We start from the raw sequence: 25,554 nt of genomic DNA on the forward strand, positions 1-25,554 counted from the left end.
CTGGCCATCTTTATATGGTAGTACGCATCCTGGAGCTCTAATGAGCACATCCAATTGTCTTTTCCTAGAAAAGAAAGCATAGACTGTAACGTGACCATCCAAAACTTTGTTTTCTTGACAGACTTGTTCAACCTGCTGAGATCCAAAATTGGTCTCCAGTCCTCTGTTTTCCTTTGGAACTAAAAAGAACCTTGAGTAAGTTTTGGTTCCTCTCTGGTCTGCTGGGACTGGTTGGATGACTTTTTTCTAGCAACCTTGTAATCTCTATGGTTGCCTGTTCCCTGTGATTGGGTGGAACATCTGGGATTTTTTTTCACAGGGGTTGGAGCGATAGTAAAGGGAATAGTGTATCCTCTGGATATTATGCTTTGTACCCACCGATTTTTGTAATTTTTAGCCAGGTGTCTGGGTACAAAGATAAGCGTCCCCCGACTGCCTCCAGAGATGGACAGATGGGCCTCCTTTCAGGAGCGCTGGTAGGGCTTGCTAAAGAACTGATCCCTGTCACCCGGATTCTGCAGGTCCCCTCTGCCACGTGGATGGTGTCTCACATTATTGCCCCCGCCTCTGCCTCTAGAGGGGGTTTCACCACGTGTGTCAAAGAAAGCTCCTTAGGTTTTATGAAACCATATTTTTCCACTTTTCCGACCTTTAGGATACGGTCTGGTAGGAGTGGAAAAATGGACTCCTAAGGCAGACATCTGGTAAGCATTTCCTTCACATTCAGTCCAAAAAGTGATGAACCATCAAAGGGGGTCTTTACAAAGGATAACTTATAGGGCTCCACAAAGGAATATAAGCACATCCAGGAGTGTCTCCTAAGAGCAATTCCTGTACCCGCTGCCTAACTCGTTCCATCTGCTGCATATGAAATCAGACACACAGAAGAGTTTATAAGGGAATTTAGGGTAGCAAGCAGGGAGGTTACCTTATCTGAGACCCCCGCAGCTACCGCACCCTGAAGAGCATCTCCTAACTCCTTAAGGAGAACTCTATGCAGTCTGGTGAAATGTGTGAGATAGTTCAGAGATTGAAGAGTAAAAGCCGCTGAACTAAACATGCACTGTCCGTATCTGTCCATGATACTAGAATATCTATTAGGAGGATGAACAGATGTGGAGGGTCTCAGACAGCTCCATCTTAGAGGCCGCCGTCACCACCATAGCATCAATGGGTACTCTTTTGGTAAGGAAAGCCTTGTCCTGAGGTGACGTAATAAATTTATTCAGCCTCAGATGGACTGGTTCTGTGGTATCCGGGGACTCCCATGCCTTTCGAGAGAGAAGGTCCATCAACTCACTGAAAGGCAGAGTCACCCAAGAGGTGGATGGTTGAAACCCAAAAGCCTTCAGGAGTACCGACTCATCATTAGTAGGGTTAAGGGGATTCCAGCCACCCCTCTGTTTTAGGATTTCCAAGATATCACCAAAAGAGATATCCTCAGAGGAGGACTGTGGGGACCTTTCTGACTCATCTAAGTCAGTATTCTGATGTGATGCATTCCTGTGGGGAATCCAGATGCTTCCTCTTTCAAGTTCTTTTCCTGGGAACCTCCTCAGGGGGAGCTTCTGGGGAGGTCCCGGAAGAACAGGGCTCACCCGATGGGGGGACCTGAGACTCCAGGTCTATATGCTTTTGAGGGATCAGTGAAGCAGACATAGACACAGGAACTTTAGGGGAGATTGCTGGTACCGATGACATGGGTGCTCGAGGGGACAACACTCCGCTCATGGCATCAAAAGCCCCATGGCTCTGGTCTGAAGGGACAACTGGATCTGTATAAACAGGTAGTCTTCATGGTGCTGAAACCATGGGCTCCGAGCCCGAGGTAGATGTCGAGCTCACCCAAGCCGAGGCCCCGAGAGGCAAAGTTGGCACCGAAAGATTGGTACAACTATCCTTTCTGGACTGGACAGGTGAGTCTTGGCTCCTAGACTCTAAGGTGGGAACCGAAGAAGTCAGAGTAGTTGGAACCGAAAGCCCAATGGGTGTCGGCTCTTACGGTTCCACAATCATCAGTTCCGAATACTCTGGCTCCAAAACTTCGGTTCAAATTGGAGGAGCAATCGAAGAAACAGGTTGAGTCTGGGTCAGTTCCAAAAGCCCTAAGGGTCGGCCCGACAGAATTTTGGCTATTTCCTGTGACTTTAGAAGTCTCTGTACCACTCGATCCATGTCCTTATCCGACAGTCTTGAGGATGGGAAAGCAATGCATGGTGTCTCAGACCAGAGAATAGGAGACTTTTAAAGTGGGAGATACCGGCTCCAAGGCTGGGGACAGGCTCACACTGACCACAATTATCTACGGCTCCATAAGCTTAGGCGCGGAGGTAGCAGTCTTTCTAGATTTAGTTGCTTTTGAAGTCGATGAACTCTTTCTCAGCTCTGACTAAGAGCTCGTAGACACAGTTTTTGGAGATTTAGTAGGCTTGTCCTTGTCTAAGGCTTCTTGAAAAGAAGATTTCAAGAGATCTCTTGCTATCAGTTTACTCTTGCGTTCACGAAGAACACGAGAGCTAAAAGAGTGAATGATGGCACAATTTTCCTGTAGGCGAAGCTCACTTAAACAATAAACACAAGTTGTATGGCCATCAGTAACTGACATTTTGGACATTTTTTAAACCCAGACTTAACTTTCTCAGACATAACTCTGTCAAGTGAAAATTACCCAAGGCAGAACAAACTCTAGTTCTATATATAACTATATATATATATATATATATAAAACACACAGCACACAGATAACATCTATATAAGAAATAACCCTAATAAAGGAGGGTCTCTAAGACTAGAACAACTATAATAACTATGAGACACACTAAACTGTATAACAATGGTTATACAATCCTATTAAAAAACGCAAGGTTGAATAAAAAGTATTTGCAAGTAATAGCAAATATATATTAATGCCCTAATAAAAAAACAGGCTACATATAAAGGATAGGGAGTAAGTTATGTAATCTAACTAACTATTCTAATTCACTTATAGAAAAAAGGGCCTAAAAATAAACGGCCTCAAGAAAAGGAGAAAAACCACTAACTAACAAGACTAACAAAAGAGACAAGTGTCTGAAGTAGCTACTGTAAACTAACAACAAACAGGAATTAGATAAATATCAAAAGTTGGACAATGCTGGCCAGAGCTGTACGACGAACACCCGATCTGTTGCAGTGACAAACGAGATCTGAGGGAAGCACTATTGCATCATGGGATATGCAGTAGGCCACGAGCTGTTTGAAGATCTCGAGCTTTAGCATTTGGCCGGGTCAGAGACGAGGATCGGCTCCGAACCTATCGGTGAGAATAAAGGCGAGATAGAACAACTTCACATCAACAATTAATATCTATTTACCTGCACTAGACAGAGGTCAAATATTAATGTAGTTGAGTTTGCTATTGTGTAAGGTTTAAAACTTTGTATACAGCATGGTTTTGGAATTATCGATGGAAACATGAATAAGGAATATTTCATACCTACAGGCGTCAGTAGGAGTTAACTGCAGATGTTCCTGGAGGTGTCACTTGGATGTAATGAGTTAACTTTCTCCCTCGTCTTCCCCTCCCCAAAGCACTTTTCCGAACATTAATGACATGAAATGGAGCATATGCTTTAGAGTCCCCTGCAAGTCTAATAAATTCTAAAAAAAAGTCCAATATTTCCAGATTTTCTTGTTCTGTCATATTTCATAAATATATTTATTGCATTGTAATCCCATATTAAGTTATTGGTCTTATTACTGTTCATCTCTGAAATCCTCTCTCTCCTTTATTTCCAACGTACTCTTGATTCTTCTAGTCAACTCTTGTGTTCCCTTCCTTCTCTCCAACATTTTCCATCGAAAAATTTGAAAAGATTTCACAGGTATAGTCCCTCTGTGGTCTTTACTACCAAAAGAACAAGAAGCAGAATATCCTTTTTCACGGCTTACTTTTTGTTAAACAAACTTTTGTATTTCCTCCTTAACATGTACTCCATCAAAAAATGATTTTGTCATCCAGGGAAGAATACTGTGAAGACAGCTGGGTGCAGCAGCTTGAATCTCACATCTTGCATCTCGACATTCCCTGAACAATGTAATAAATTTGCTCCTCTTCTGTCTGGTGTATGAGTAATCATTCTCCACAAACACTCTTCTGTCTCCCACTTGTACTACTTTGTCCTTCTGCCACAGTTTTGTCAGAATCAACTCCTTCTGCTGGTAGGATTGCATCTTTACTATTAAAGGTCTAGCCTGTTTTCTTATATCATGTATGGAAGATACACATGATGTGCCCTTTCAACTAACAACTCCTGCTGTGGAATACCAGTCCAGTTGTTTATTTGTGCTTTCATAAAATTAATGCGATCTGTTCCCTCCAACTTCTCTGGTATAGCTGAAAATCTCAGGTTTTCCTATGTGCTCTGTCATCTAATTGTATTATTTTTGAAACATCTCTTTCTGAGCAGTCTCCTATTCTGCCAGTCTTTTCCTCATTTCGACCTCTGATTTTTGTAGCTTTAGCATATCATCTGAATATATATTTAAAGCTTCTTCCATATTTTTCCAGCCTTTTGTTGTTTGTGTTGATATACTCTTAATGTTTTTTTTTATTTAACCAGGTCTGTATGCAGTTGTCTTACATCTTCCTCTAGGTTACTGAAAGTCATGTCTGAAGGTTACATTGCTTTTTGCTGAACAGCTGCATAACTTTACGCAGTCAGTGTTTTTCCTAACTTTTTGTAACAGATTTTTTTCCGGGTCTTCTGTATTTCTTTATTCTGGCATCCAGGCAGTGCACATACTAGCCAGTTACTGAAATTTACCCATAAACACAAGTCTATTGGCCTTCTGTGCTGAGTTTATGTTTTCACACTGGATGGGTATGAAATAAGCTGCTACTCAATGTGCAGCCATCTTGAAAGTCCATCTCTCTTGCATGTATTGGTGTTTAAGATTGGTACAGGGATGCTGAAGAATGAATCACTGAGTTGCAAGAAGTCATTGCAAAATTCTCATGTGAAACCTGGCTAGGGGAAACAAGAGTTATGGCAGCCGCCGTTTATGCCAATGTTTGAAGTACTAGCAATGCTGGAACTCTCTTACTTTGTACTAATAAACAGACCTGATTCTGCTTAGTTTCCAGTCGAGATGGAGTAAGTGAGGCAATGGAGCTTCTTGTGTCCAACACAGCTCCTATGAAACTTGGACTTTATGTTGGCTCCAGCAAGGATTTTTTGAAATTGATTGTGATGACTAGATGGTCGCATACTTGTAAGACTTTCTGTTTTGCTGTTAGTAGTAAGCTGCCTGGTAGCAGTGGAAAAGAGACAATTGTCTACGTATGGAAACACCCAGAATCCTAGTGGTGTTAAGTAAGCTGCTACTATTTTCATGTATTTGTTGAACATCCTGAGGGCTGTGGTGAGACCAAAGGGCAGAACTCTGAATTGGTAATGACTGGCTCCCAGCCAAAAGTGAAGGAATCTTCTAGAATGTCTGTCCATCTTTATGTGACGCATCCTGACGATCTACAGAGCACATCCAGTTGTCCATTCCTAAAAATGGAAGAATGGACTGAACCTTGACCAATTGGAATTTGGTTTTTTGAACAGATTTGTTCAGTTCACGGAGATCCAAAATTGGTCTCCAGTCCCCTGTCTTTTTTGGCACTAAAAAGAATCTTGAGTAAAACCTGGATTCTGTTTGGTCTGGTGGGACTTCTTCGATTACTCTTTTTCATGCAGCTTTGGAATTTGAATGACTGCTTGTTCCCTCTGACTGGGTGGAACATTGGGGAATTTCTCTGAATAGGGAGGAGGAAGAGAAAAGGGAATTATATAACGTTCTGGAAATGATTCTCTGCACCCAAATACTGGAGATGATTTCTTGCCAGGCTTTTAGATGCATGGATAAGCAACCCCCGATTGCCTCCAGAGGTGGACAATTGGGCCCCTGTTCAGGAGCGTTGGAAGGTTTCCTGAAGAAGGAATCCCAGAAACCTTGATGTTGCAGGTCACCACTTCCGTGAGGGCAGTATCTTCAATTATTGTTCCCCCCTCTGCCCCTGGGAGAACCTTCACCAGGTGTAATCTGGGAAGACCCTTGGGATTTTCTGAACCACATTTTGCCCATTCCTCACTGGTTCCTACAGAAGGACCTCTGAGGAGTGGAAAAACATACTTCTATGGCAGAAAGGGTTTTCCCAGCATTCTCACGCCTAGTTTAAGTGTCTCTAACAGTTGGGCCAAAAAGTGAAGAGCCATCAAAAGGTGCATTGACAAACGAAGACTTGAAGTGCTCCGCAAAAATCACAGAAAAGCATCCAGGTGTGCCTCCTTATGGAAATAACTGAACATGCTGCTTTTGTTTTTTCTTCAGCTACATGTGAAATGAGCCTCATGGAAGACTCAGAAATGGAAGTCAGGGTAGTCAACCGAGAGGTGACTGATTCTTGTACCTCCTCAGAAGTAGCTCCTGAGGGAGTATCTGACAGCTCCTTTATGAAATCTCTCTGTAATCTAGTAAAATGTGCTAGGTAATTCAAAGACTGTAGGGCAAAAATTGATGAAGTGTAAACTTGCTTCCCAAATCTATCCTTCATCCGTGGCTCCTTGTTATGGTGATGGACAGAGGAACGTTCCTCTGCTAGTTCCTTTTTAATAGCCACCGCTGCCACCATGGTATCTGTAGGAACTCCCTTTGTCCAGAAAGGCTTATCCTCTGGGGCTATGACAATTTTGTCTGGTCTCTTCGGAATTGGTTCAGTGGTGTCAGGGGCCTTCCACACCCAACAAGAGATCAACTCTATGAGCTTGGTGGTTGTAGCCACCAGGAAGTAGTTGGGCAGATACCGAAAGGCTGCAGGTACACTGATTCCTCAGTTAAAGGGTTGAGAGTCTTGCAACCACCTCTCTGCTTGAGGATTTCCAGGATGTCTTCAAAGGAGAGATTGTCAGGAGGTAATTTGGGGGACCCTTTGCCCTTATTGAAATCTGTTTCTTCTGTGATGGACTGCTCTGGAGAGTCTAAATGTTTCCTCTTACACACTTTCTTCTGAGGGACCTCATACAGGGGAATGAATGGGGAGGTTTCAGAAGAAGAAGAGGTACCCTGCTGGGTAACCTGAGGCTTCAGTACCGGCTGACCCTGCGGAGGGGATGGTTGATGCTCCAGGCCCGAAACAGCCAAGGATGGAAGCTCCAAGGAGGAAGGAACTGACCTGGTACCAGAAGAAGCTAATGCCCTCTTCGTGGCCTCAACAGCTGAATCAACAGAAGACAAGTGGTGCTTTGGGACTGAAAGGGAGGAGCTCAAAGCTGAAGCCCCTCCCTGTACTGATGAGGTCCCCCTTGAGACCAGAGTTGGACCTGAACTTGTCCATATCAATTCACTGAGACTGCTCCGATAAAAAGGGAGCAGACTGCAACTACTCAGAACAGACAGTTAAGCTGCGGCCCTAAGAGGGCTCCGGTTCTAAAACAACCAAAGTGCTCAGGGCAGCCGTCTGCTATGAAGGAAAAGATATATTCGGAACAGACAGTCAATTCTAGAAAACTTGGAACAGAGGACTCTAATGTACCTGTTGAGGTTAGAAATAGGAGGTATGGAGGGGGAGTAGCAGGTGTCAGTGCCTGTCCCAAAGGGTTGGAAACCGATGGAGTGCCTGACATGCCTTGGGCCCAAAGTATTTTCATCACCAACCTCTCTATGTCGTCTTCAGTCAGACTTCTGGAAGAACAGACTGAGACCACTAAGTGGAATTTTGGTCTGTCGAAGAATGGAGATGGTGGCCTGTCAGCAAAGGGGTCCACTGAAGAGGAATACTTAGTCCTAGGTAGTGGAGTAAAGGAAGATGCCAGTTGTTCCAGAGCCGAGGACTGAAGAAGCAGACATCAGTTCTGAAGCATGTTGCAGGTCGAGGATTTAGAAGTCTGTTCTGATGTCTTCTTTTTTTTTGGGGGCTCGGTGCCAAGGAAGTGCTCGGAACCAAGGCACAGCGTTTCTTCGCCTCTGAGGATCTAGAGGAGGATGAAGAAGTTATGTCTAGATTTGTGTTTAGTCTTGACCTGAACAGGAGATCCAGATATGGCACCCCTAAAAGAGGAGGGAAGTAGGCCTTTCAGAATAAGTTTGTTCTTTTTATCTACCAATGCTCGGTGACTGAAAGCGTAACAGATAGAGCAGTCTTCTTGCAGATATAAGGGACCCAAGCAATATAAGCAACGAATGCTGGTCTGAAAAAGGAATTTTATGACCACATTTTGCACATTATTTAAAGCCAGCCAGCGACTTCTCTATCTGCCATTTCCACGAGAAGTCAGCGATGGCAATATGTCCGTCCGTGAGTACACACACACACGTAGAGAAGAGAAAGGTACCTCTCACCCAAGAAAAAACAACAGGGACAGAATGGTGGAAAAAACGTTTTTTTTTTTCTTTAAAAAAAGAGTTACAAACAATGGTAAAAGGAGACTTACCTAGCAGTAAGAGAGGAGGGTAAGGGATACCAGCAATGGTAAGTTACAGCTACCTGACGGAAAAGGAGGAAAAGTGAAAGAATGGAAGAAAATTCATCTAAAAAAACAGTTGAAGGATATTCAGAAGGTGCGAAATGCCAATAAAAGGTTTGAACTAAGATTAGAAGTGAACAATATGAAAATTATTTGGTTTAACTGGTAAGGCTCAAGACAGAGAGATGGAGAACCATATCTGAAGCTGAAAGTGGCAAACGAGATTTGAGGTAATCTACCCTAAGCATTATGGGTAAGTGATGTTTTCCAGAGTTTTTGGAGTCCACGAGCTATAGAAATGGCCAAGTTAGTTCCGAAGGATCAGAACCAAACCCACAGGTTGATGACAGAATGAAGATTGACAACTTCAGATTCAGTTTTCAGCAGGGAACATTACTTATATGTGTCGACTGGAATTTGATTTGCAGCAGGAAAGATGTGTCTGGGGGACCCAGAAGGGAAAATATAACAAAGGAGGGTAGACTTTTGAAGAAATTTATGAAAATATTTGGCACGGAAGATGTGAATTCAGTAGTAGCAGTTCCGATTGAATTTACATATTATTCCCCAAGATACAAAAACTGGGCTAGGCTAGACAGAACTTACATTTCACAGGAAAGTGCATTTATCTGGAAGTATTGATATGTATCCAATAACTATTGCAGATCACATGCATATAATAACTAAAATAAAAATGAGACACTGGCTCTTTCCCACCTATCTTTTGAAAAGAGAGGAATTTAAGGAATGGGTAGTGGAAATTATTCTGGAGTTATTACTGAAGACATAAATTTCTTCTGAAAATATAACTAGGGAGTGGGATAAAATTAAAGTGGAGTTTAAAAATAGGGTGGAAATAGGAGAGAGAGATGTGGTTAAGAAGCAACAAGAATTATTTTGAGGGACTGACAAATTTTTAAGTACAGAAGGAATATCAGAGAACAAGAAGATGAACAATTGCAGAGTGCTGACCAGAAAATACAGGATTACCTCCATAATATGCATGAGTTTAGAAAGACTGCTGTTAGGCAACATTTTCTGATAATAATGCCAGAGCACAAACACTTCTAGGGCAACAAACCAGACAACGGAAAGTAGAAAGGCTTGTTGCCAACTTTAGGGAGCCTATAACAAGGAAGGTAACAAGATATCCTGTAGCGGTACTACAAATATTTCAGAAATTTTACGAAAGTCTGTAGAAAGCAAAAAAATATGGAGATCAAGAAAAGGTACAAATGGGAAATGTTTATGGAAGAATAAAATATTCCAAGGTTAGAGAGAGATGAGGCTCAATCACTAATAGTTAGGACTGGAGTATATGAGATAAAAATGGTGATGTGTAACCAATCAACAGGTAAGTCTCCAGGAATAGATGGTATCCCTGGGGAAGTTTGGAAGATAGGAGGGAAAAATGATAAAGATCTGGAAGGTAGTATTTTAAGAGGAGGAAAAGCACCAACTTCCTGGAATAAAGCTGTGGTGGTTGTAGTACCTAAAGAAGGTACCCATCAGATCCAGTTTCAAATTAGCCAATTTCAATCCTAAACCATGCCTATAAAGTGTTTATATCTATAATGGCTAAAAGAATGACAAAGGTGATGTCAATGTGGTTTTGTGGAGGGGGAGGCAAACATCTAACAACATTAACAGAACACTGATGATCTAGAGGGAAGTTGAATGACAGAAAATGCCACTGCTGTTGGTGGGTCTTGATGCAGAGGAAGCATTTGACACAGTAAGCTGGGAGTTTATGAGCAGGGCAGTGGAAGCATTTGCATTCCCTGATAATAATATAAAGTTGATTAGGAGGATATATGAGGGATTGGAGTAGAAAATTAAGTGGACGGGTTCCTCACTGATAATTTCTGTTTGAGCAGAGAGCCTGGCAGGGGTGCCCCCTTTCCAGTTTATTTGCACTATATTTAGAACCATTGGCAAAGAAAATACGATAGTCAGAAATTCAAGGATATAATTGGTATGACAGTGAAGAAAAGCGGTTTCTATTTGCAGATCATATTATTTTATACCTGATAAAACCAGAAAAAGACATTACAGTGTTGTGGCACATTTTTAGGCAGTTTCAAATATTTTGGGGATACAAAATTAATGAAGCTAAAACAAAGGCAATAGCTGTAAATTATATACCCACACATGACTTGGTTCAGCAATATTCATATTTATGTGGACATGATAAAATGAAGTACTTAGGAGTACGGATTAAAAAGGATTTTGGTGTGTCAGCTAAGGATAAGTGGGATGAGACTAAATAAAAGATAATACAAAAACTGAAAAATTGGAAGCTCTGTTATATGTATATGGATAGGAAGATACAAGCAGTTAAAATGTTTTTAGTCCCTTTAGTTTTATACACAGGTCAGGCATATTTTTATCAACCAGAGGAGAGGTTGTGGATAGCAATAAGGAGCTGAAGGATTTTATTTGGGAGGGCAAGATGGGTGAGATAAGCTGATTCTTCCAACTGAACAAGGTTCAGGATTACCCAATTTAAAAGCGGTATTTCACAGCTGCACAGTTAAGGCTCCTATACATAGGAAAAGTAGAAAGCTATAATTCAAAGTGGAAAGGGATCATGATGAAACGGGGGAAGCTCAAGAAACAATGAGAGACAGGGATTTTGGATTGAGATCCTTAAGGAGAATAACAATAACCATGCAGAATATTATATTTATAAAGCAGCAGAAAGTATTCTAAGAACTAAGCTAACACGGGAATGGAGAAAGGAGATTCTGCTGATAGGGATGACTGCAATTAGTGATACAGGCAATAGGCAAGAGGGGGCTGGAATTAACTGGAGAAAACTGGTGAAAAAAACAAACAAGATAATGGGATCAAACAACTAGAGCACATGTGTCAAACACAAGGCCCGCGGGCCAAATCCGGCCTGCCTGGCCATTTCATGTGACCTGCGCTGAGGAGAGCCAGCCGGCTCTGTCAGCGTCATCCCTGTGTGCCTGAATGGTGCATAATGTGGTGGCGAGGACAGTGATCATCAGACAGCTGTGTCAGCATCATCCCTGTGTGCCTGAATGGTACGTAACGTGGTGGCAAAGAGTGTGATCGTCAGCCGACTGTGTCAGCACCATCCCTGTGTGCCTGCACGGAGCAGCACTACCCAAGGCCGACATCTGTGAATCTAGCAAATGTCCGAGAGAAAAGTTGATGCAGGGTGGTGCACTTCCTATCTAGTTTGTAGCTAGAAGATGATGAAATGGTAACATTAGATTCTAATGTGGTGGCGAGTGTCATCCCTGTGTGCCTGCACGGAGCACCTCTACCCAAGACCAACATCCGTGAATCTTGTAATCAAAATGTTCAAAAGAAAAGTTGATGTAGAAGGGAGGCAATTTAATGAAAGATGGGAAAGCGAATATGTGTTTATACTTCACAAAGACAAATCGGTGTTATTTTGTGTTATGAGGCAGTGTCAGTGATGGAGTACAACATACGTAGGCATTCTGAAACCAAACATGGAGCTAAGTATGCTAAATATACCCTTCACGAAAGACATAAAATTGTCCAAGAATTAAAAGGCAAACTGCAATCGCAGAAGAACATGTTTACTAAAGCTACAGCAAAAAATGATACAGCAGTGAAAGCTAGCTATATTATGGCTAAAGAAATTGCCCGTGTTTCCAGGTGTTTTTCAGAGGGTGCATTTTTGAAGCAATGCATGCTAAAAGTGTTTGAGCAGGTGTGTCCTGACCAGATGCAAACTTCCAAAACGTCAGTTTGTCAAGAAATACCATTGCAGATCGAGTTTGAGATCTTGCAGGAAATCTAACAACACAGCTGGCTGAAGAGGCACGCAGTTATCTAGCTTTTTCATTAGCTGTCTATGAAAGCACAGACAATACTGATACAGCGCCGTTGTCCATATTTATATGAGCCATGAAGCCGGACCTCTCTTTCACGGAGGAACTCTTGGGTGTAGCTGCAATGCATGGGACAATGGGGAAGGAAATTTTTGAGGTGGTGGAGAAGTCCATAAATAATATTAAATTACCCTGGGAAAAGTTGGTTGGGCTAACTACTGATGGCGCACCTGCAATGTGTGGAGGAAAAAAAGGCTTGGTTGGAATAATGAAGGAGAAAACGCTAAATAATGACTGCCACACACATCCGATTACCTATCACTGCATTATCCATCAAGAAGCTATGTGTGGTAAGGTTCTTGAAATGGATAATATAACCACCACAGTCACAAAAACAGTAAACATTATACGAGCACATGGCCTGAATCATCACCAGTTCCAGCTGTTTTTACAGGAGGTAGGTGCAGAGCATGGAGATGTGCCATACCACATTGAAGTAAGGTGGCTTAGCAGGAGCAAAGTCCACAAACGATTTTTTGAGCTCAAGGAGCAAATCGCTATTTTCATGCAAAGTAAAGGAAAGACCTTGCCTAACCTGTCAGATCCAACCTGGCTTTGTGATTTTGCTATGATGTGTGATTTAACAGAGCATCTCGCCCAACTGAATCAGAGGCTGCAAGGATACAAACAAGTCATCACGAAGATGTCTGATATGATCACAGCATTCCAGAGTAAACTTCTCTTATGGAAGTCCCAACTAGAACAGGACAATCTTGCCCAAGTTCCTGTTTGTCAGAGTATCTCGGCCTCCTTATCCACTGCTTTTCCTAGTGCTCGGTTGGCTACTAAAGTGAGCCGGTTAATTGATAAGTTTGATCGGCGCTTCTCTGACTTCAGAGCACAGCACTGTGGCTTTGACATCTTTGCCAATCCTTTCACAGCTGACATCAACAGTGCGCCCCATCACCTTCAGATAGAGTTGATAGAGCTTCAAGCAAATAGTGGCCTGAGAGCAAAGTTCCAGGATGTCCAGATAGAGAAGTTTTACCATCTACTGTCCCCTGACTTGATGCCACAGCTAAGACTTCATGATGCCCGTGTTATGTCCATGTTTGGGAGCACCTATTTGTGCAAGCAGATGTTTTCAATAATGAATCTAAGCAAGAACATGCACAGATTATGGATCACCAATGAAAACCTCCACGCTGTTTTGCGGGTTGCCACAGCACAAGACATAAAACCAGACACTGACTCACTGACCAGGGGAAAACGGTCTCAGACATCTGACCAGAAACAAGTAGGTGAGCAATTTCAAAACCTAAATTTCAATGTATTAAAAAAAAAACTTGCTTTTGAACTTTTTTGCTTATAGTACACTTACAGTTTGTTTTTTGCTTTTTTGTTATTTTCAGAACATGATTAATGCACCTTGCTAAGGCACACAGTGATGGCGCTGATGGAATTCAATGCTCTGTGCATTGATTAATGCACCAGGATGGCATGAGATATAGTCTCTCAGGATGATGAAGTATCTTAACTTCTACTAGTCTTAGTAGATATATCTTAATAAAAAATTAAATGTTTGGCCCGCAACTTAGTCTGTGTTTTTATTTCGGCCCCTTATATGATTGAGTCTGACACCCCTGAACTAGAGAGAAAAAGGTAATAGAATGAGAAGAGGCCAATAATTTATTTGGACTACAGGACAGAGATTTCCTTCCCTATCAAGTACTGATATCAGCGTATAAGCAAAGTGAAAGAAACAGAGGGATCCTCAGCAAAAGGCCAACACCGGTAGAGTTTTTAGTAGAATCTTGAACAGAAGCTGCTGTTAAAAAAGGAATATTAGTGGACCATACAAAATATTGCATGGTGACTATAAGAATCAATCATAGGAGGTTAGAAAGGATTGGGAAGACAGATTGGATAAGCAATTCACAAAGAAACAATGGGGGGAGATATGTATTTCTCCCAAATATGCAACAAAGTCTAAAAGATTTAGGATCTTTGCTTTACATAGGTATTTTCATACCCCAAGTAGGCTCCAAATAATTTTTCCTGAGGTAGACAGCAAATGTTTGAGGTATGATAGGGAAGAAAGAGGCAAATGGGAACATAGTTTCTGGGAGTGTAATGAGTTGGCAGACTTTAAAGATTCCCTGCAGACTACTCTGTCAGAGATACTGGGTGAGCAAACTGGTGTAACTAAGGAAGTGATTTTGTTTTAGCTATGATACAGAATCAGAATTGCCTAGACATAGTAAGGCTTTGGTGAGTCTAATAATGGTGGCTGACAAAAAAAGCAATTACTAAAAATGGAAATAAGAGTCTAAATCAACTTTACTAGTAACAGTGAATATAGTAATAGAAATAAAACAGATGGAATTAGGATATCTAGAAAAGGGAAGGACCAAATTACATAGAAAAAAATGAGAATTGTGGGAGCAATACATGTATAGGAGGAACAATGTTTAAAAGAAGGCAATATTTGAGAGAGTTATGTAATATTTCACAATGACTGGACAGATTATAAGTGACATATAATGTTTGCAACTACAATTATGTCAACATGGTTTGTGATGTATAATGTTTGCGACTAAAACTATGTCAATATGATTTTTTTTCATTTATATAAATGTAAGATTGTCTATGTATACATGATAATGTAATAAGATGTTATTTGCTTAAAAATAAAAAAAGACACATTCACCAGCTCACATCTTGGGGAGAAGGTGTGTTTTCTCTTATCTGTAGAGCTTACTACTGGTAGATGAAACTGAAATGGGAGAGCAGACATGCATCCATATAGCATAGTATGTAGGTATGGAAGCACAGACGCACAAAAATGATGCATTTACCATAACATATTTGAGTAAGAAGACTCACTCTCATCAACCAAAAAAAAAAAAAAAAAAAAGCAAAACTGCTGATTTTCAATCAGATTTACATCTATATGAATTCCACAGGCATCTACCACTTAGCTTTATCAATAATATTTTGCCAACAAACTTTTCATCTAAATCTCAGGTAAGCTACTTGAAGATGGAATGCCACATGAAATATTACAAAGACAACAAAACCAGGCTATGTCTACCATGAAGTAAGGGGGAAATGCTGATGGTGGACCTGTCATACTGATCTATATGTTACGTACATAAATGTCTTATCTAGCAAGAAGGCTGGTAAGAGGAGGTCTGTCCTCATCAGACAGTAGGACAGATCCCCAAGCTTATCCTCTTAGGTGATCATCATAGCAGCACACCTATGAACACTGTCTCTCTACAGGAAGACATAGACCTAGAAATCACATCCAGCATCATATGGAAGTACTCAGTGAAATGCACATTACAGATGCACAAAAATTATCTAGACACGAATTTTTGAAAAATGCCCGAAAAGTAGTCATTGCACTAGTTGAGTGTGCTCTAGACACCAGTAGCAGTCTCTTGTCTGGAATTTTTTGTAATAGCACTTCATACACTAAGTATTGGAGAAATAACATTTAGAACTATTGAAACAAACGTTCTTTATCAGAATATGAAACAAAATAAATTGATAATCTTTCCCCATCTGATTTGGTTCTGTCTACATAAATCTGAACTGCTTGTTGACATTCATGCAATGTAATAAATATTTGCCTCTGTCTGTGAAGTTCGGAAAATATAGGAGAACGCTGTGACTTGTTAAGGTTTGTTTCAGTGGCTACCTTATACATAAATGGAGCATTATTTTTATAATGATGCTCTAACCTTATGGAAGACCAAGTAATGAAGCTTTATTCATAAAGTTTGCAATTTGTACACTCTTCTAGTGGAAGTAATGGCTGCTAGAAATAGAATCTTCAAAGGCAGATCTATTACTCCTGAGAAACGAAAAAGACTCAGTAGAGACTCCTGAGCTGCAACTGGTCGGTCTGAAGTTGGTGCAGTTATGAGTGAGTCATCCAGGTATGGAAACACTATCACATCCTGCAACCTCTGGTTCTCTGACTCTACAACTGGTAAACACTGGAAGCGGAGACCAAAGCTGTAACTGATAAAAACTGGCTCCTATGCAGAACTGTATAGATCTTCTGGTCAATTTTGTAATCTTGATGTGTAGATAGGCATCTTGCAGATGCAAAGAGCAAATCCAGTCTCCTCCTTGCAGGCAAAGAAGAATGGACTGCATTGTGACCATTCACAAAGTCTATGTGGGAATAAATTAATTTAGGTTGCCCAGACTAAGTACTGGTCTTAAGGTTATTTGTCTTATTTGGAACTAAAAAGAATCCGGAGAAATAACTGGGTCCTTAAAGATTGTGAGGGACCTCCTGCATGACTCTTTTCTTGACACATTCTTCTGACAAGAATGGGATACTTGGCAATGAAAGACAGTGTGGAATGAGAGGGGTGAGGTGTCGTGGAGAAATGTGTAGCCACCTGTCATTACTGCCAAAATCCACTTATATTGCAATGATGGAGAGGCATGCATCCAAGTGGAGGTACAAATGCCCCCCTAAAGTCTCCAGAAGCACATGGAGATCAGAAACACAGAGGACATGAAGGACTGGATAGGGAAAAGAAAGATCTGCCAGACCAGGGGTAGGGCAAGCAGGGCATTGCACCTTTATGGTTTCCTCTTCCTTCTAAAAGAATAAAAACTCAGTTGGCAAAGATGTGGAGATTCCCAAAGAACTGCCTACAGTTCTGCTGTGAACTGTCAAGAAACATTTGGTTGAGGCTACAAAGAAACAGTCCTGTTAAACTCCAAATATGCATGCATGCATGCATGCACACACACACACACACACACACACACACACACACACACACACACACACACACACACACACACACACACAAAGACAAAAGTGTTTTTTCAGGGTAGACAAGATCCCCACCCTTATATATTTAAATAGATGAACTCCATGGTACCACAGCTGTTGACAAAATTGAAAAGCCCGAGTTTTGAATCAGTGCTAAGACACCACAAAAGTAATGATTTTAAATGGTAGACAACAACTGATTGGTAGCAGCTTGTGAAACTTTATTTCAGTATGTTGCATCCTCATCAACTTTATAGTTAACCAAAAGAAAGGAAGATGTTAGGTAAGACCAGGGAACGCATCAAGCAAAAATTTGAAGCCTCTGTCCAAAATGCTTGCTCTTGTCTAAGCAAGCATTTACCAAGAGACTGCTGAAGTCTCCCTCAAGGATTGCAAGAAAAGGACCATGTCTATCACCTTCTTCAAGACATTCACTGCAGACTGCAAAGACATAATAAGGCAATGCTGCAATAGTATGGAACTAGCTACAACAAAAGAGAGATCCCAGACTCAGGGAGGGTCTCCCAATAAGACAGGTAAGAAACATAGCTGAGGGCTCTAAGCCACAATGTGGTGGAAGAATATACTCTTTTTGCCTATCCTGTACTAAATTTTGGGCAACCCTGTTTGCAAACTGGGAACAAATGGGAAGCAATAGTAGAGAATGTTGAATCTCTGCAACAACTACACAGAAGTCAGCTTACTGAGATGTTGAGAGAGTCTCAGCCTAATCTATTAAAAGAAGATAAAAGGCATAGACATCCCCCCTTACGGGCTGCAACACAAGAGTGGGGTGCCTCTAGGCTTCATGAATGACAACAAAGGCTAGCTCCAGGACAAAGGCAATGAAGGGACCTCACTTGCCACACAACCTTTTTAAAGATGTCATCCAATCACAGCAGCCATATGAACACCTGGACTCCAAAGCTTCATCCATGTCAGAAATGAAGACCCTCCTTCACATCTGATCCTCAGAAGGAACAAGCAGAGATGGATCGCTGAACCTCTCCCCCCAAATCTGGGAGCAGAAATGTGGTAAGCCTCATGCAGGCCTGGGACTGATGTATACAGGAAGTCAGAAAGACCAAGGCTCACACATGTTAAGAGGTCTGCACTGGATCAGGTGTTAGCACCTAACCAAAATCCTATGGCTATAAAATCAAACACTTAAGACTAGATCCCACCAAAAGCCAAAGAAGCACCTGCTTCTGCATGTCTTGCCCACCAACCCTGGTAGAGGTTCATCCTATGACACTTCAACATGGACCAAGCAAAATCCAACTGGGCTGAGAAGAGAGGCCCTACAAAAAGCAACCTTAGTTACAAATATTCCTGATCTATAACTGGATGACTCCAGTTTCACTCCACCAAGGAAAAATGTAAAAAAATGGCATTAACACCCTAGTAACCTCCTCACCTGTGTGGAAGCCAGATACACACTTCTCCCAGGTCTTACATACCTGCAGAGACTGAGGACTGCAGTGGAATCAAATTCTCACTAGTGTCTACCTCATAACACTGGGACTAGAAAAGATGTTGAATGTTGATTGATGGAAAGGATAAACTTGACCACAGGACATGTCAAGAATGGTTTTCAGTGTTAGGTATGAGGTTATGCAGGTATCCATGCTGCCAACGTTTTATTTTTTGCAAAGTATGCAAAAGACACTGAGTATGAAAGCTATCCATACAGAGTTATTTTGGAGACCTTCTGACATAGATTATTGGGAAAAAAAAGAAAAAAAAAAACATCCTTATTAAATTATCAAGTATGACATAGGCAATCATACATTTATATAAATGAAAAACTAACACTGACGCCACTTTAGTTGCAAAACATTATACATCACTTATAATCTATCCAGTCAATTGTCAGTTAAGTATCATATGGCTCATTCAAATCCTGCCTCTTAAACCTCCTTCCTTCTCTGCATATATTGTTCCCACAATTCCCGTTTTTTCCTATGTAGTTTGCTCCTTCCCTTTCCTAAAGATCCCAATTCCAGTTGTTTTCTCTCTCTTACTATATTCACTACTTCTAATAATGCTGGTCTACATTTTGATTTCCATTTTCTAGTAACTGCTTTTTTGACAGCCACCATAATTAGACTCAGCAGGGCTTTACTATGTCTAGGCAATTCCGATTCTGTATCATAGCTCAAAAAAATCTCCCCAGTCAGTCCAATCTGCTCACCCAGCATCTCCGACACAGCAGTCTGCAGGGAATCCATAAAGTCTGCCAGCTCATTACACTCCCAGAAAACATGTTCCCAGCCACCTCTTTCCTGCCCATCACACCTCCAGCATTTGCTATCCACCTGAGGAAAGATTCTTTGGAGTTTACTTGGAGTACAAAAATACCTATGTACACACTTCCAGGCAAAGATCTTAAATCTTCTAGACTTTGTTGCATATTTGGGAGGTACACACATATCCTCCGTTGTCTCTCTGTCAACTGCTTCTCCAATCTCTCTTCCTAATCCTTTCTAAGCTACTCTGACTGATTCTTATAGTTATGTAATATTTTATATGTTCTACTAATTATTCCTTTTAACGGCAGCTTCCACTCTAGATTATATTAAAAACACCAACAGTGCTGGTGTTTCATTTAAGAGCCCCTATTTCTTTCTCTTTGCCTATACTCTATCAATCCTTTGCCTATACTCTATCAATCCTTGATAAGGAAGACCATCTCTAGCCTGCAGTCCAAATACATTCTTGGCCTCTTCACATTCTACTACCTTTCCCTTTCTAGTTATTTGCTCCTAATACCTTGGTTCCTTTGCTAGTTTTCTCCAATAAATTCCAGTCCCCTTTTGCCTAGTATCTGTATCCCTAACCACAGTTATTCCTATTGGCAGAATCTCTTTTCTCCATTCTCATGCTGGTTAAGTTCTTAGAATACTCCCAGATATTTTATGAATATAATACTCTGTATGGTCTTTGTTGTTCTCCTTAAGAGTCTGTATCCAAAATCCCAATCTCTCCTTAATTTCTTGAGCTTCCCCCTGGTATCATCATCATCATTCCTTTCCACTTTGAATTATAGTTTTCTGCTTGTTTTATGTATAACAGCCTTAACTGTGTTGATCTAAAATACTACCTCAAACTGGGTAATTCTAGTCCGCCCTGTTCTATTGGAAGAATCAGCTTATCCCACTTGACCCTTGCTGTCTTCCTTTCCCAGATAAAATCCCTCAACTCTTTTTAATTGCTATCCACAGCTTCTCCTCTGGTTGATAAAATTATGCCTGACTTGCATATAAGACTAAAGGGGCTAAACACATTTTAATTGCTTGTATCTTGGTATCCATATCCATATAACAAAGCTTCCAGTTTCTCAATTTTTTGTATTATCTTGTTTAGTCTCTTCCCACATATCCTTAGCTGCCACAAGCTACCATAACAGAGTAATTTCTAATCCATACTCCTAAATACTTCATTTTATCATGTCCCCATACATATGGATATTGCTGGACCAATTCATGTGTAGGTACATAATTTACTGCTATTGCCTTTGTTTTAGCTTCATTAATTTTGTATCCCGAGAAGACTTGAAACTGTTTTAAAATATTCCACAACACTGTAATGTCCTTTCCTGGTTTTGTCATGTATAAAATATCATATGCAAATAGAACCAGCTTTTCCTGACAACCATACCAATTATATCCTTGAATTTCTTAATCCCTTATTTTCTTTGCCAATGGTTCTAAATATAATACAAACAACAAAGGGGAAAGCATACAACCCTGCCTGGGTCCTCTACTCAAGCATAAGTTATCACAGAGGACCCCACCCACTTTAATTTTCACCTCCAATCCCTCATATATACTCCTAATCAACCTTATATCTGTATTAGGGAAAGCAAATGCTTCCATTGCCCTGCTCATGAAGTCCCAGTCTACTCTGTCAAATGCTTTCTCTGCATCAACACCTACCAATAACAGTGGTATATCCTTACATTCTGCTTCCCTCTTTCTGACATAGATTGTTGGGACCAAATGCTATCAACAACTGGGGATCTTTCTATACTGATTTGGTTCTGTAAAGGTAAAAGTGGAGTTGAGTACAGACATTCATTGTGTGTAGCTGGTACTCTTTCCCTAAATGGAGTGATTAGGGAAGAATAATGAATGATGAATAGGCTGGTTTAGATTAGTCTTTGCTACTATTTTAGGAATAAAGGAGGGATTTGCTCTTACTCATACCCTATCCTTGTGCAAAACCAAGTACAGCAGAGAGAAGACATGGCCTGAAATTCTGTGATTCTCATATTGGAAGCGATGGCTACCAAAATTAGTGCCTTCCATGACAGAAGATGTTGGCTCGAAGGGGCTCTGGATAGTGACTCCAGCATTATGTTCATGTCCCAAGGAGCCATAGGGTCTTTTATGAGATCTTTTATTGGACATAAAAGGAAGGTCCCTTTCAAAAAGGCCTTGCATAATTTGTTGGGTGCCAGAGAATTCTGGTAAAAACTATTATGGAAGTTAGGAATGGATGCTAACTGTACCTTGAATATGGAAAAAACTAAAACTAGCACTGACTAAATTTGAAAGGAATGGAGAACTGGGAGCAGAAAATGGATCTTTTCACTAGCTCATAAGGTGAAGTGTTTCCACTAACTTTTGTAGACCTTAAGAGTGGATTCTTTTTTAAGAATCTGAAGAAATGCAAAGTACACTCTGGAAAAAGCAGGGTCTTCGGCCATTAATGGAACTGGAGAAACAATGAGGTCAACTTGAGGTTCTGTAAATCTAGGTGGGGTTGTTTGAATGCATGACAGAAAAGATCTGCTGGCAATCTAGAATCCATGGACACTTCACTAAGTTAGACCTGAGCAAGGGAAACCAGACTTGCCTTCACCAAAATGTGGTAATCAAGATCACTGTAGCTCTGTGAAAGAACCTGATGAAAGGGAGATAGGGGAAAGAGTACAGACGCTCTGAAGATCACGGACAGACTGCAGTGTCTCTTGGTGACTGTCCCTTAGACGGGATCAGGGTAAAGTAGCTGCTGTATTTGCCACTGCACAGGGAAGAAACAAGTTTGCAGTAAGGCAGACCCCAGTAGCTGAAGATTTCTTGTGCTACTATGGGATTGAGTGACCACTTGTGAGGTATTAGGATGGACCTGCTGAACCTGTCTACAAGGCAGTTGGCTCTCCTCGGTATGTGCTTCAGGATAAGAAAATGGTGCAAAGCTATAACCTACTGCCACACCCTCATGACTTCTCTGCACATGAGGCAAGACTTGATTCCTCCTTGCTTATGTACCATACTACTGACATACTGTTTGATTGTACAGATATTACTCCCAAAGGAAGGAAGTTCTGAAATTCCTGCAATGGGAGAAGAATTGCTCTCATCTCCAGAATATTTATGTGAAGACTGGTTTCTGCTTATGCCCATGTCTCTTGGACCATTCTCCCCTTGTAATGCCTCCCACACTAGACAGGAGGCATCCATAATTGTAGATGAAGGTGATGCAAGTGAAAGGGCCTCTCCATAGCAACTGTTGGAGAGGTCATCCACCAATTCAGATGACATCTACAAAGTGCAGCTATGTACACAGTAGCCGATAGTTGGGACCACTGAATGCTGAGCATTCACTGGAGAATTCTCATGAAAAAGCATCCAGACGAACCATCATGATGGTTAAAGCCATAAGCCCAAGAACTCTTAGGGCCAAGGGAGTAGGAGGGGAGGGATGATCTAACAAGGCTATGACTTGCGGTTCGGAGAGACTGAATCCTGTTAGAAGGAAGGCTCACAATGCAATTTATTGTGCCCAGGTGACATCCTATGAAGATGACAGAATGAGAAGGTTAAAGATGACATTTTTTCGTTACTGACAAAAATATCTAAAGATAGACAAAGCTGAAGCAAGTAATTTCTGCCTGTCATGAGAGACTACTTGGCTGTAGCAGTAATAAGCCAGTCATCTAAGTAATTGAACAACTGAACCACTTTTAGTTGCACATGGGCTGTAACTACCACCAAACACTCGGTGAACATTCAGATGTCTGAGACAAGACCAAAGAGCAGGGCTCTGAAATGAAAGTGTCTGGCTTCCAGACGAAGAAACTACCTGAATGCCTTGGAAATTTTGATGTGAAGGTAGGCATTCTGGAGATCTATTGAGCACATCCAAATGTTTGCCTTCAGGGAGGATAAACTGCTTGCACCATGACCTTTCTGAATGAGGTCTTTGTTACATAATGATTTAGGGCACAGAGATCCAGAACTGGCCTGAGGTCATTTGTTTTTCTTTTCAACCAAAACAAATCATGGCTGGAGTCCTGACCCTCTCCAGTTTGGTGGGACCTCTTGGATGGCTTCTTCACGAAATTGACAATTTCTCTTTCTGTCACTTTTCAGTGATGGGAGTAGGATATCTGGGAGTGGCTGAGTATGAAAGGGATGCAGGAAAGAAAGCAGTATTATATAGCCTCTGGATATACTCTCTCTCACCCAGCTGTCACTTGTGATGGCCATCCAGGCAGCTGAGTAGAAAGATAAGTGGCCCCGCCTGCCTCCAGAGGGGAGCAGTCGGGTAAGCCTTCATGGACATTGAGACTGCTTGCCTGAAAAGGGACCTTAAAACCCCTGATTTTGCAGACCTCCTGTTGGATGGCATCTGTTAGAAAGGTTGCCTTTACCACAGGCACCCCTGTCAGAGGAAGAGGAGTTAATGGGTTGCCATTGGGGTTTTCAAAATTATAGGGACTTCGGATTCCTTCTGATTCATTTTGCAGACTATTTGAGGAGTCTCCAAATCAGGGGCCTATGCCAGTTAATGTCTTTCCTTCTTACTCACACCTCAAGAATTTCTCTTTCACCATCGTAAGGAGCTTTGGTGAGCAATGCCTTGACACTGTCTGCAAAATCACAAAGAGCGAGCCAGGCACGATGCTTTAGTGTAATGCTTGTCCCCACTGCTCTGCCTGTTCAATTGGTTGCATTATGTAGCAGCTGCATGAACACATTGGTAATGTTTACCAAGTACCCATGTCAGTCTCAATCTGATTTCCCTGACTCAGCCATGAGTGATTTTCATAAAGAATCCACAGCCAGTCCTGCTAATTCTAACTGAAAGTGATTCATATGAGTGGCATATTTTAATGCCCTCAGGACAAAGGTACTACAGGAATAAGCATGCTTCCCCATCTTGTCCAGCACTCTGGATGGAGAACAGCTGCATCATCCAAAACCTCTCTCTCAGTGACTGGTACTACAATCATGGAGTAAACCAGAGGCTCTTTGTACAAGTGCTGCCTATACTTATGGGGAAGAAGTATTTTATCTGGCCTCCTGTGGATAGCCTAAGTGGAGTCTGACTCCTGCAATGCCCTCCTGGTAGCCAAATCTGTCAGATAGTCAGCAGGAGTAACCAGCCAGGAGGTAAGAGGGCAGAACGGTAAAAGCCTCAAATAACGCCTCTTCATCCTGGTGGGAAGTCAGTGGGCTAAGATCTCCACTGATGCAGTAATTCAAGGATTTCACCAAAAGTGGCATTTTCCAGCAGAGATTGAAGGGAGCCTTCTCAATCATCATAGTTGGTTTCAGATGTTAATGACTCCATAGGGGAGCTTATTTGCCTATTTTTACACATCCTTTGCACTGGAACTCCCCTCCTTTTGCAAACCCTTTTCATGGGAATATCTAGACAGAAGTAGTCTGAACATTCAGAGGACTAAGTATAAGCCTGTGGGGGTTCACTGAAGCTTTCCATCTTGCACTGTCCAAGGGATGAATGACGAGACAACTGAAGTACTGACTGTTGGGTGCCAGGGACTGAAGCTGATGTCAGTGGAGTCTCTGGTCATTCTGGAAGTAGAAATGATCAGCATCTGTAAAACCTCGAAGGTCAACCAAAGTCTGTCGTCTGAGACACTTGATCCAGCTCAGTGTTCATCCACACAAAAGTGGATGTAACTGCATCAAGAAAAGGAAGCTTTGACACCAAAGACTTATATTCTGAGACAAAGGTCAGAGCTGCAGTGTCAAATCGCGAGGACTCTGACACCAAGAAGGCCATGGAAAGGGTCAGTGCCGAGATTGGTGCCAAAACCCTGGCATTGAACAGTCAGCTCTTAGCCTCTGTCATCACTGAAGGCCTTTACACTGAGTGAGTCAGATGAATCAAAGTCAGTGCTGAGGTGGTGACAGAAATTAGCACTGAACCCACAAGGTCCAAAAAGTACAGTTGTGAAAGTAATTATACCATAACAGTAGATGTTCCAATAATCACTACTGCAGAATTCTTAGCTATGTGGGTTATATCCTGCCAAGTATGTAACAGCCATCCAGCTTCCAAAACTTCAGAGCACCTTTCATGTGCTCAGACCATTAGGCGGTTTGAGCTGACCTGCCTAAAAAAACAGGTTTATACACCAAGCCCTTCAGAGGATTCATGCCAA

General features: G+C 41.5%; 1 protein-coding gene across 5 annotated transcripts in view; it reads right to left on the bottom strand.

Annotated features, from left to right (window-relative positions):
* Window positions 1-25,554, bottom strand: part of LOC122787298 (semaphorin-4D-like) — a 2,116,148-nt gene that overhangs the window by 258,449 nt on the left and 1,832,145 nt on the right. The window lies entirely within an intron of this gene.

This window comes from Protopterus annectens, chromosome 13.part0, assembly GCF_019279795.1.
Source record: "Protopterus annectens isolate FY-2018-M chromosome 13.part0, PAN1.0, whole genome shotgun sequence".
NCBI classification, from domain to species: Eukaryota; Metazoa; Chordata; order Ceratodontiformes; family Protopteridae; genus Protopterus; species Protopterus annectens.